This window comes from Lutra lutra, chromosome 15, assembly GCF_902655055.1.
Source record: "Lutra lutra chromosome 15, mLutLut1.2, whole genome shotgun sequence".
In the NCBI taxonomy this organism is placed as follows: Eukaryota; Metazoa; Chordata; class Mammalia; order Carnivora; family Mustelidae; genus Lutra; species Lutra lutra.
The window spans coordinates 23,283,295-23,296,626 of NC_062292.1; positions in this window are offsets into that span (position 1 = coordinate 23,283,295).

The window sequence follows — 13,332 nt, forward strand, 5'->3', positions numbered from 1 at the left end:
GTAAACAAGGTGACTACCAGGTTGTTTTCTTAAGCAAGTAGAAAGATGGCAGTGCCATTTAGTTCAAGAGGGAAAACTATTTAATTTGATTGGAAGAAAACCCTATGCCCAAACTCCGATCCTCTTCCTCCACTCGCCTGAAAATCTCACGTCACTCAATCCTTGATATTAAAGCTTGGTTAAATGTGAATGTTGGTTTCCCCGTATTTCAAATAATATGTGTACAGAACTTGTTCTAGTTGCTAAGGATATAAAGATGAATAAGAACAACTGTCTATTAGGGAGATAAATAATAACTAATCCATTTCAAAACAATGGGATGAGTGTTGAGGCACCTGGGTGGCTTAGTCAGTTAAAGCCAATGGCTCTTGGTTTCAGCTTTGGCATGGTCTCGGGGTCCTGGGTTCCAGTGTCACACTGGGCTCCACACTCAGCATGGGGTCAGATTGTCCCTCTCCCTCCTCCTCTGTCCCTCCCCCAACTCATACTCTCTCTTGAATGAATAAATGAAAAAAGACAACGGGCCAAGTGTTATAATAAAATGAGGTGATAAAAAGGCCTACCTAACAGGGTCATTGTAAGGATTAAATGCATCATTAATACTTAGGAAGCCCCAAGCACAGATACTGGCATATAGAAGTGTTCAATAAACATCAACAGTTATTTTAAAATTTCTACCCCGAGATCCATCATCACTGTTGATGTTGCTATCTTCTGGATACAGTGGGAGCAGATGGGATGATTTTCACAGCCTGCACTCTATGTGAGGGAAGGCTGAATGGAGAAGGACTGACTCCAGCTTCCGAACCAGTAGGGGAGGAGTTTAGTTGGCAGGCAAGGGAAGAGGGACATTCTGACCAAAGGAAAACAAAGTCAAAGGCCAACAGATAAGAGGGAACCAGAGCCATCTAGGAAAGAAGGCAGTTTGAGTGTTGTTGAACAAGAAGCAGCAGGAGATCCAGTTAGTGTCAGTGCTTAAGAAGCGTGTAGGCCATGCTGGGACAATCTGACATAGACTTCCCCCAGAAGAGCCAGTGACGGACGTTCCATAGAGAAGAATCACTATTTAGGAGACTGAACTCGAGGGAAATGCAACTGCACTTGAGCTCAATTAGGAGGGCATTACAGTAACATAGATGAAGGATGACAAATGCTTAAACTAAGGTAGCAGCAAGTGGGGTGAGAAGAAGGGGACATATTTGAGAGATATTTAAAAGGACAGTTGGGGCACCTGGGTGGCTCAGTGGGTTAAGGCCTCTGCCTTGGGCTCAGGTCATGATCCCAGGGTCCTGGGATCGAGCCCCGCATCAGGCTCTCTGCTCAGCGGGGAGCCTGCTTCCTCCTCTCTCTCTGCCTGCCTCTCTGCCTACTTGTGATCTCTGTCTGTCAAATAAATAAATAAAGTCTTTAAAAATAAATAAATATGGGCGCTTGGGTGGCTCAGTGGGTTGGGCTGCTGCCTTCGGCTCAGGTCATGATCTCAGGGTCCTGGGATCGAGTCCCGCATCGGGCTCTCTGCTTGGCGGGGAGCCTGCTTCCCTCTCTCTCTCTCTCTCTCTCTCTCTGCCTGCCTCTCTGCCTGCTTGTGATCTCTCTCTGTCAAGTAAATAAATAAAATCTTTAAAAAAAAAAAAAAATAAATAAATAAATAAATAAATAAATACAAGGACAGTTGACAGAATTAGTAAGTGCTTGGATGTGGGGATTAAGGATGTAGCTAGGATATCTAGCTTAGCAAACTGAATGGCTGGTTTTTTTTTTTTTTAATTTTTTAAAAGAGGTTTTATTTATTTATTTGTCAGAGAAAAAGAGAGCAACAAGCAGCAGAGGCAGAGGGAGAAGCAGGCTCCCTGCTGAACCAGGAGCCCAATACAGGACTCAGTTCCAGGAGCCTGGGATCATGACCTGAGCCGAAGACAGACGCTTAACCAGCTGTACCACCCAGATGCCCCTGAATGGCTAGGTTAATGAGTTTGCCAAGTTGATGCTAAGTGAGGTAAGAAAATATATCCTGGACAAAGAGCAAGAATAACTTTACTTGCCACATCAGCTGAACTCATCCCTCTCTTATTAAGACCTAAAGAAACTGAACAAGAAGCATCACCCTGTTTTGGTTTCAGAATAAAATTGCTTTAACTTGTTGTTGTTGTTTTTCTGGTTGCGTTGATATCGCACACTTACTGCGGGAAATAAAATCAAAGGTTGAACAGGTCATAGGTAAAAGCCATTTAATGCTAACCCAGAGATCCACCTAAAATTTGATGTGGGGAAGGAAGAGAACAATGGCCTGAGCCTGGGACTGAGCTCAGTCACAAGAAAGCACTGGGTTCTATGGGGAACCAGAAAGGGAGACTGAAAAGGAACCACACCAGGGTTTAAAATACGAACATCTCGGGGCACCTGGATGGTGCAATCAGTTGAGCATTCGACTCCTGGTTTCAGCTGGAGTCACGATTTCAGGGCCGTGGGATCAAGCCCTGCATCGGGCTCCACGCTCGGCAGGATCTGTTGAGATTCTCTCTCTCCCTCTCCCTCTAGCCCTCCCACTCGTGCTCTCTCACTTGCTCTCTCTCTCTCTCTCTCTAAACAAATAAGTAATAAAATAAAATACAGATATCTCAGTTCTTCAAAGGTTCACATCTCCCTGACCGATACCAAACAAGCAATAAATATCCCAGCCCAGGGGCGCCTGGGTGGCTCAGTGGGTTAAAGCCTCTGCCTTCGGCTCAAGTCATGATCCCGGGGTCCTGGGATTGAGCCCCACATCGGGCTCTCTGCTCAGCAGGGAGCCTGCTTCCTCCTCTCTCTCTCTCTGCCTGCCTCTCTGCCTGCTTGTGATCTCTCTCTCTGTCAAATAAATAAATAAAATCTATTTATATAAATAAAATAAATAAATTAAATAAATTAAATAAAATAAAATAAAAAATAATAATAACCCAGCCCAAGTTCGTGTAATTTCTTCATTGGCACTTCAGCCTAGCGAAGTTAGACTCAGCTGGAGTTGAAGTTCTGTGGCTAAGCACTAAGGACAATGAGTCAAGAGTGTAAATCAGAACGACCTAGATTGCTATGTCCCTGAAAACACTGGGAGAGCTGGAACCCTGCCTTAGTAATGTATTCCAGAAGCACCCAGCACAGTACACAAGAACCACCAGATAAATACACTGAATGGGTTAATGAAGCCAACAGAAGGCATAAGTCCCTAGATTGTGGGACAGATCCCAAACAAAACAGATGTCAGGCACAATTTCATTCTTTGTCTTGGTATTTCAGTCATCTTCCATGCTCTGTCATCATCATTTGTTTTTCTACAGACAGAAGTGTTGGTGTATAAAAGGTGAGCACCATCTACCCCAGTTAAACAGGCAGTCAACTTGACTCTGTTGATTCACTCTATCAAAATAGCAAAGCACATTTTAGGCACTGCCACAAATATAATAATAGTTCGAGGGATGTACACATAAGAGGAAACACCCTCAAGAGTTCCTGAATCACCACAGATTATTTTTTTAATCTCACTGAAATTAAGTGGGTATAAATCTAAAGAAGATTATGAACCTTTAGGATAATATGTTAAGCCCTAGAGGAATCACTAAGAAAATAGCTCTAAAAAAAGTGAAAAGGGGCACCTGGGTGGCTGGACCACTGGATGGCTCAGTCCTTAAACGTCTGCCTTTGGCTCCGGTCATGATCCCAGGGTCCTGGGATCGAGCTCCACATCGGGCTCCCTGCTTAGAAGGAAGCCTTCTTCTCCCTCTCCCAACTCCTCCTGCTTGTGTTCCCTCTCCCGCTGTGTCTCTGTCAAATAAATAAGTAAAATCTTCCAAAAAGTGAAAAAAAGTAAAGGAATTTAAATGTTACACTAGAGGGATGCCTGGGTGGCTCAGTCGGTTGGGCGTTTGTCTATGGCTCAGGTCATGATCCCATGGTCCTGGGATCAAGTCCCACATCAGGCTCCCTCCTCAGCGGGGAGCCTGCTTCACCCTCTGCCTGCAGCTCCCCCTGCTTGTGCTCTCTTTCTCTCTAACAAATAAATAAATCTTTTTTAAAAAGTTCACTCTCTCACTCTTGCTCTCTCTGGCAAATAAATAAATAAAATCTTTAAAAAAAATGTTACACTAGAAAATATATGAAATGATATGAAAATATATGTAATGAAAACAAACAAACAAAAGCAAAGAAGAGAACAAAAAGGATGTGAGACATAGAAAAGAAAAATTTAAATGGCAGACCTTAAGTTCAACTACATCGATAGTAGCAACATTAAAAGTGAATGAACTGAGCAATCCAATGTAGATTGTCATTAATAAACATTAATAAATAAGATCCAGCTGTATGCTATCTTTAGGAGATACTCTTTTTTTAAAAAAATTTTATTTATTTATTTGAGAGGGAGAATGAGTTGGGGGAGGGACAGAGGGAGAAGCAGACAGGGAGCCCACTGCAGGGTTCGATTCCAGGACTCTGGGACCATGGCCTGAGCCAAAGGCAGATGCTTAACGACTGAGCCACCCAGGTGCCCTAGGAGACACTCTTTAGATTCAAAGATACACATAGGTTGAAATTTTAAAAATGGAAAAAGATGTATCATGCAAAAAGCAACCATAAAGAAGCTTAAGTGTCTGTGTTAATATCAAACAAAATAAACTTGAAGGCAAAAATGCTAGGGGCACCTGGGTGGCTCAGTGGGTTAAAGCCTCTGCCTTCAGCTCAGGTCATGGTCCCTGGGTCCTGGAATTGAGCTCCACATCAGGCTCTCTGCTTGGTGGGGAATGTGCTTCCTGCTCTCTCTCCTGCCTGCCTCTCTGCCTACTTGAGATCTCTGTCAAATGGATGAATAAAATCTTAAAAAAAAAAAAATTGCTTAAATGCTGTACCACTTAGCAAGACAGTGTGAAAGTTAGAGTTGATGAAGGACATTTGGAAGGCAAACAGGGACAGGAGCTCCCACCACCCTAAGAGGAAATCATACTTAAAAAGATTTTACACTCCCTGGGGAAGGAGCCCTCCACCCTTTCAATAGATAGATGACAAAAATCTGATTGGATGAGAGGTGCAGGGAGAGTTAATTAGATTAAAGCAGCCCGCCCACAAGTCCTTAAAACCCCCCTAGACTTAGACACACAGGTGGCAACTCCCTTGGGATCCTTCCCTTTGCAGGAGCTTTGTACTACCACTTTATTATGGCTCAATAAACTGCTTTGCAGCCCACCACTCTTCATTTGGTCTACCTCTTCATTCTTCAAAGTGGCATGACCAAGAAACGTGGGCACCAAAGAGAAGGAAATCCTGTAACAGAGTGATCATATGACCCAGCAATTCTACTCCTAGGTATAGACCCAAGAGAAATGGAAATCTACCTCCATAAAAAACTTGTCCAAAAATGTTCATAGCAGCATTATTCATAGTGGCTAAAAAGAGAAAACAACCTGAATGTTCACCCAATAACGAAGAGATAAATAAAATATGATATATCCATATAATGGAATATTATTGAGCCATAAAAAGAAATGAAGTACAGGGCACCTGGGTGGCTCAGTCGGTTGGGTATCTGCCTTCGGCTAGGGTCATGATCCCAGGTCCTGGGATCGAGCCTGATATCAGTCTTCCTGTTCAGCAGGGAGCCTGCTTCTCTCTCTCCCTCTGCCCCTTCCCCTATGCTTGTGCTCACCCTCTCTCTCTCTTTCTCTGTGAAGTAAATAAATCAAACCTTAAAAAAAAAAGTGCTGATATATGCTATGACTTGGATTAAACTCGAAAACATTCTACTAAGGAAAAAAAAGGCTGTCACAAAGGAGCCCATATTGTATGATTACATTCATATAAAATTTTTATGCATTTACTTTCCTTTTTTTTTTTTGGCAGGGCTCGAGCTCACAACCCTGGGGATCAAGACCTGAGCTGAGATCAAGAGTCTGACCCTTAACCGACTGAGGCACCCAAGTGCCCCTACATTTGCTTTCTTAGTGAAACTATATTCAACACATTCAATTTGCATACTTTTATTTATTTATTTATTTTAAGATTTTATTTATTTATTTGACAGAGGGAGACACAGCGAGAGAGGGAACACAAGCAGAGGGGGTTGGAGAGGGAGAGGCTGAGCAGGGAGCCCAACCTGGGCTCGATCCCAGGACCCTGGGATCATGACCCTAACCAAAGGCAGGTGCTGAAGGCAGAGCCACGCAGGCACCCCTGCATACACTTTTTTTTTTAAGATTTTATTTATTTATCGGACAGAGAGAGAGATCACAAGTAGGCAGAGAAGCAGGCGAGTGGAGGGGGGAGCAGGCTCGACGTGGGTGTTGATCCCAGGACCCTGAGATCATGACCTGAGCCAAAGGCAGAGGCTTAACCCCGTATGCACCCCCACCGCATACACTTTTAAATACTGCTACACGGGGCACCTGGGTGGCTCAGTGGGTTAAAGCCTCTGCTCAGGTCGGCTCAGGTCATGATCCCGGGGTCCTGGGATCGAGCCCCACATCGGGCTCTCTGCTCGGCGGGGAGCCTGCTTCCTCCTCTCTCTCTCTCTGCCTGCCTCTCTGCCTACTTGTGATCTCTGTCTGTCAAATAAATAAATAAAATCTTTAAAAAAATAATAAATAAATAAATAAATAAATACTGCTACACTTGTGTACTAATACTTTAGATCATTACAGCAGATAGAACACAAATACATGAAAATCTTCTATGGTAATTATTTCTAATAATTAATGATTTTATTCAAATAATAGCAAGATAAAAGTTACAGAATAAATACATGATGATATATAAATAGAATATGTTTTAATTTTTTTTTTAAAGATTTTATTTATTTATTTGACAGAGAGAAATCACAAGTAAGCAGAGGCAGGCAGAGAGAGAGGAGGAAGCAGGCTCCCTGCTGAGCAGAAAGCCCGATGTGGGGCTCGAACCCAGGACCTGGGATCATGACCTGAGCCGAAGGCAGCGGCTTAACCCACTGAGCCACCCAGGCGCCCCTAATATGTTTTAATTTTATCCCTCATCCAAACATCATTAGATCATCAGCCAAAATTCTAGACAAACGCAATAATACTTAAATTGTCATTTTTGGCCTTCACTCACATAAAAACCCATAGCATCACATGTATTCTCTTATTCGATTCTTATAAAAATGGGAGGATAGATTTTGATAGTCTGAGTCTGTGTAAACTTGATTTATAACCTTTAAAGGATTAAACTTAAGGCATATGGGCTTCAATTTGTTCTTCTGTCATCACTCCTACAAATGGTACTGGTGGGCCTACATAGGGCTAGCCGCCTTGTTTACAGACATCTATATACTTTTTAACTGCCTTCTCCAAATTCCCACGAATACCATACACACACGTACACACACACACAATTCTGTATTGCTTCTGAAGAACAGAGGTATCAACCAATGCTTGATTCCCCGGTATAGTGTCTATCACAGTGACTGTAGGCACCAGTAACTTAACTGAATCACATGTGTTGGAAGTAGGAGGTATACTTCAAGAGATTTCTCTAGATATGGTGGATTTAAGAAATCCAAAAACAGGAGGGAGTGATAGGTATGAAAAGTCAAGTCTTTTGCCCTCAGGACATGTGAAGTGAATAACTTCTACAGGAGAAAAGTTCACTGACCCACAGTTGGGCTGGCCAGTGAACAGTAATGAGACGTATGTCTTCTTGGTATGTTGCTTTAGAAGGAGAGGAGGAAAACATTAAATCTCATGATCAGGGAAAAACAAAGCCAAAAACAAAACCAAAAAAAATCAGTCTCTCTAGAACTATATAAGATCCTCTATGCAATATTTTAACTATCCAGCTTTTATTTTCACAGGAATCTAACTCTGTAGAAATTACCAGTAAAGATTCAAGTAATAATTGTGGTGGTTTTAGCAACAACATAGTGAATAGCTATCTACTACAAATTTGACTAAATTTCCTACTAGGTTGTTGGGGCTGAATTAATTTTACTTGGTTTTTTTGCGGGGGGGGGCACGAGTCGCTCAGTCGGTTAAGCATCTCTCTTTGGCTCAGGTCATGATCTCAGGGTTCTAGGATCAAGTTCTATGTCAGGCTCCCACAGGGAGCCTGTTTCTCCCTCTTCCTCTGCAGTTCCCCCTGCTTGTGCTCACTCTGTGTGTGTGTCAAATAAATAAAATCCTCTTTAAAAATTATTTTTTTAAAGTAATCTCTATACACCTAATGTGGAGCTTGAACTCACGATCGTGAGACCAAGAGCCACACACTCTACCAACTGAGCCAGCCACTCACCCTGAGGCTGACCTCATTTTTTTTTTAAGATTTTATTTATTTATTTGACAGAGAGAGAGAGAGAGATTACAAGTAGGCAGAGAGTCTGGCAGAGAGAGAGGAAGAGAAGCAGGCTCCCCGCTGAGCAGAGAGCCCGACGCGGGTGTCGATCCCAGGACCCTGAGATCATCACCTGAGCCAAAGGCAGAGGCTTAACCCACTGAGCCACCCAGGCACCCCTGATCTCCTTTTAAATAATGAAAATAAGGTGAAGCAACAGTTAATTTCGCCGAACAGCTCTCATTTCATGCTGTTGCAAGATTAGCATGCAACAATGAATGCAGGTCTTCACCTTTCAGGTCAGAAGGCAGGCGTGCACAAACATTAGAGGACTGTCTCCCTTCTAATTTACATTCTACATAGAATGTAAATTAAAATTGTGCTCAGTCTGGGCAAGGGCAAGTTGGCTCTCCTCCATCTCACCGAGTAAATTTTGTGACTTGAAAGGTTTATATTGGAGATGATGGCAGGAGCAAAAGCATAGAAGTTAGAAGAGACAGTATATGTTGACATGTCTGTCAAAATATCTTCTTACAGAGAAAAAATAAACTTGAATGCCCCACTTGCCAAGAAATCTAAGCATTTGTCCGCATATCTCCATCCAATGTCTTTGATGTCTTATGTTTTATCTTTAAAATGAATGCAGGATGCCCGGGTGGCTTGGTAGGTTGAACATCTGCCTTCAGCTCAGGTCATGATCCCGGGGTCCTGGGATCAAGTGCCACATAAAGGCTCCCTGCTTGGTAGGAGTCTGCTTCTCCCTCTTTCTCTGCAGCTCCCCCTGCTTGTACTCTCTTTCTCTCTCACTTTGTCATATAAATAAATGAATGAAATCTTAAATAAATAAATAAAAATGATAAAATAAAATGAATGCAAATTTCCCATCCCAGTCCACCACATTAGTATCATATAAAAATTATGTTTTAGGGGCACCTTCGTGGCTCAGAGAGTTAGGCATCTGCCTTCAGCTCAGGTCATGAGCTCCAGGTCTTGGGATAGAGTCCCACGTCCAGCTCCCAGCTCAGCAGGGAGTCTGCTTCTCTCTCCCCCCATGCTCATGCTCTATCTCTCTCTCTCTCTCTCTCTTTGTATCTCTGTCTCAAATGAATAAATATAATCTTTTAAATAATACTATTTTAAAGATCTCTTGCTAGAGGAAAAACAAGATTCCTATTTCTATCCTTGGCTAATAGACTTCCTTGGAAAAATAGGTTCCTACTGGTTTTACTCCATCCTAAATATGACAAAGCCTTTTATATTAAATGCATATTTTTCAAATTTTATGAGAACGATCTTAACTACAAATGTGTATTCAGTATATGCATATGTTTTAAAGATTAATAATGAAACAGGGCGTCTGGGTGGCACAGTTTACTAAGGTCCAACTCTTGGTTTTGGCTCAGGTCCTGATCTTCACGGTTGTGGGATTGATCCTTTAGTCTAGCTCCAGGCTCAGTGAAGAGTCTGCTTGAGATTCTCTCCCTCACCCTCCGCCCCTCCCTCTCATGCTCTGTCTCTCTTTCTCTCTCTCTCAGATACATAAAGAAATCTTTAAAAAATAAAGAGTAATAAGGGGCACCTGGGTGGCTCAGTGGGTTAAGCTTCTGCCTTCCGCTCAGGTCGTGATCTCTGGGTCCTGGGATCCAGCCCCACATCCGGCTCTCTGCTCAGCAGGGAGTCAGCTTCCTCCTCTCTCTCTGCCTGCCTCTCTGCCTACTTGTGATCTCTCTCTCTCTGGGTCAAATAAAGTCTTTAAAACAAAACAAAACAAAACTCTTTAAAAAAATAAAGAATAATAATAAATCAAACACTAAATAACTACCACTAACTTAAGAAATGAAATATCCCAGAATCTTAAAACTTCTAATATGCCCCTTCCAGATTGCTTCTTTTACTTGTTCTCTATTCCTGAAACCACTATCTTGACTTTTATGTTAATCACCTCCTCTGTTTTTCTCTGTAATTTGCTAGCTTAACACAAACGCAGATATTCCTAAATAGTATAACAAAGTAGCATAAGCAGCTTTGTTTATTTGTGACTATAATATAAACGATATACGTATTCTAGAATTTGCTTTTTCAGTTCCATATTGTTTTTGTGATTTGTCCATGTCAATTGCATTGCTAAAGTTCATTCATTTTCACTTACAAAAAATATCTTTTTTTATGTATCCATTCCGTGTTGCCAGGCATTTTCATTATTTTCAGTTTTCTATAATTACAAAGTGATGTGTCTCCAGATGCACATGGGAAGGAATTTCTATGGGGTAAATATTCAGGAGTGAAATTATGAATCATAAAGTATACACATCTTCCATTTCAGTAAATAGTGCCTATGGAAGATATAGTATTTTCTAAAGGTACCTACAAAAATATCCTCCATTTGAGGTCCCTGGCTGGCTCACCCAGTGGAGTGTGCAGCTCTTGATCTCAAGGTTGTGAGTTTGAACCCCACATTGGGCTAGAGATTACTTAAAAATAATATCTTAAAAAAAAAATACAGGGGCACCTAGGTGGCTCAGTGGGTTAAAGCCTCTGCCTTCGGCTCAGGTCATGATCCCGGGGTCCTGGGATCGAGCCCCACATCGGGCTCTCTGCTCGGTGGGGAGCCTGCTTCCTCCTCTCTCTCTGCCTGCCTCTCTGCCTACTTGTGATCTCTGTCTGTCAAATAAATAAATAAAATTTAAAAAAAATATACAAACTTCCATTCACGTGCTCTTTTTATAATGTGAGCTTGACATACCTCCCATTAAGAGGTAGCACCTAGGGGCACCTGGGTGGCTCAGTGCGTTAAAGCCTCTGCCTTCGGCTCAGGTCATGATCCCAGTGTCCTGGGATCCAGCCCTGCATTGGCCTTCTCTCTGTCTGCCTGCTTCTCTGTCTACTTGTGATCTCTGTCTGTCAAATAAATAAATAAAATCTTTAAAAAAGAGAGAGAGAGAGAGGTAGAGTCTATGTCCCCTCCCTTTCTTAGTGGGTGAGGTTTTTTTTTTTTTAAAGATTTTTATTTATTTATTTGATAGACAGAGATCACAAGTAGTCAGAGAGGCAGGCAGAGAGAAAGGAGGAAGCAGGCTCTCCGCTGAGCAGAGAGCCTGATGCGGGGCTTGATCCCAGGACCCCGAGACCATGACCTGAGCTGAAGGCAGAGGCTTTAACCCACTGAGCCACCCAGGCGCCCTGTGGGTGAGGTTTTGTAACTGTTTCAAACAACAGAGTATGGCAGAAGTTACTCTTTATGAGTGGCTCAGTCATACTCAGTGGCTCAGTTAAGCATCTGCCTTTGGCTCAGATCATGATCCCAGAATCTTGGGATCAAGTCCTGCATTGGGCTCCTTGCTCAAGCAGGGAGCCTGCTTCTCCCTCTGCCTACTGCTGCTCTCTCTCTTTCTGACAAATAAATAAATAAAATCTTTAAAAAAAAAAAGAAAAAAGAAGTTATTGTACATGACTTGAAGTCTAGTATATAAAAGTCCATACATCTACATTGTTAGCTCAAATACTAACTCTTAAAAGACTCTAGCTTCCTTATAGGCATAGGGCCAAAGGTCACCATGCTCCGAGCTCAACCAAGCAACCCATGTGTAGAAATCATAAGGAGGGACCTCAGACGACATGAAGAGATAACCTATCCAGCTCCCAGTCCCCAGATGTTTCACTGTCACTGAAAGAATGATTTCAGAGTTGCCCAGCCAAGATCTTTCCAGTTTGATGACCCATAGAACCTTTGGAATGTTATTTTAAGTCACTAAGTTTGGAGTGGTTCATATGCAGCAATGGAACACCAGAAAAATAACAAATTATCTTCCAAAGTGGTTATACCAATCTACACTAGTATTTAATGAGAGTATCTTTTCTACACCTTCACCAGGCTTTAGTTTTTGCATCTCTAGGACATGTGATATGACATATGATTATGGTTTAGTTTAAATTTCTGTATTTACCAGAGAATTCGAGCATTTTCATCTATTTAGTGGCCATCTGTGTTTTTTCTATCATAATATCAAGGCTTTTGCTTATATTTCTGTTAGATTTTCTTTGTAGGACTTAAAAAAATATTATCAGTACTGGAAACAATCAACAAAACTAAAAGACAATCTACTGAAAGGGAGCAGATATTTGCAAATTATATATCCAATAAAGGATTAGTATCCAAGATACATAAAGAACTTACACAACTCAACACCCAAAACATAAATAATCCAATTTAAAAATGAGCAGAAGACATGAACAGATATTTCTCTGAAGAAGACAGACAGATGGCCAACAGACATATGAAAAGATGCTCACCATCACTCATCATTAGGGAAATGCAAATCAAAACCACAATAAGATATCACCTCATGCCTGTCAGAATGACTCAAATCAAAAACCCAAACAACAATAAGTGTTGGTGAGGATGTAGAGAAAAAGGAAGTCTTATACATTATTGGTGGGAATGCAAACTAGTACAGTCACTGTTTAAAACTATAAGAAGACCTATCCTAAGATCCAATAATTGCACTGCTGTATATTTACCCTAAAAGTACAAAAACACTAATTCAAAAGGATGCATGAATGTACATGTTTATTGTACCATTTTTACTATAGCTAAATTATGGAAGCAGCCCTAGTGTCTATTGAGAGACAAACGGATAAAGAAAATGTGGTGTATATGTACAATGGACTATTACTCAGCCATAAAAAGGAATGAAAGCTTGCCATTGCAACAATATGGATGGAGCTAGAGAGTATATGCTAAGTGAAATAAGTCAGTCAGAGAAAGGTGAATACCATGTGATTCATATGTGGAATTTAAGAAACAAAACAAAGGAACAAAGGGGGCAGGGGAAAACGAGACAAACCTTTAGCTATCAAGAACAAATTGAAGGTTACCAGAGGGGAGGTCGGTGGGGAGATGGGTGAAATAGGTGATGGGAATGAAAGAGTCTACTTACCATAATGGGCACTAAGTAATGTCTAGAATTATGGAATCACTAGATCGTACACCTGAAACTAACATAACACTTTATGTTAGCTATATTAGAA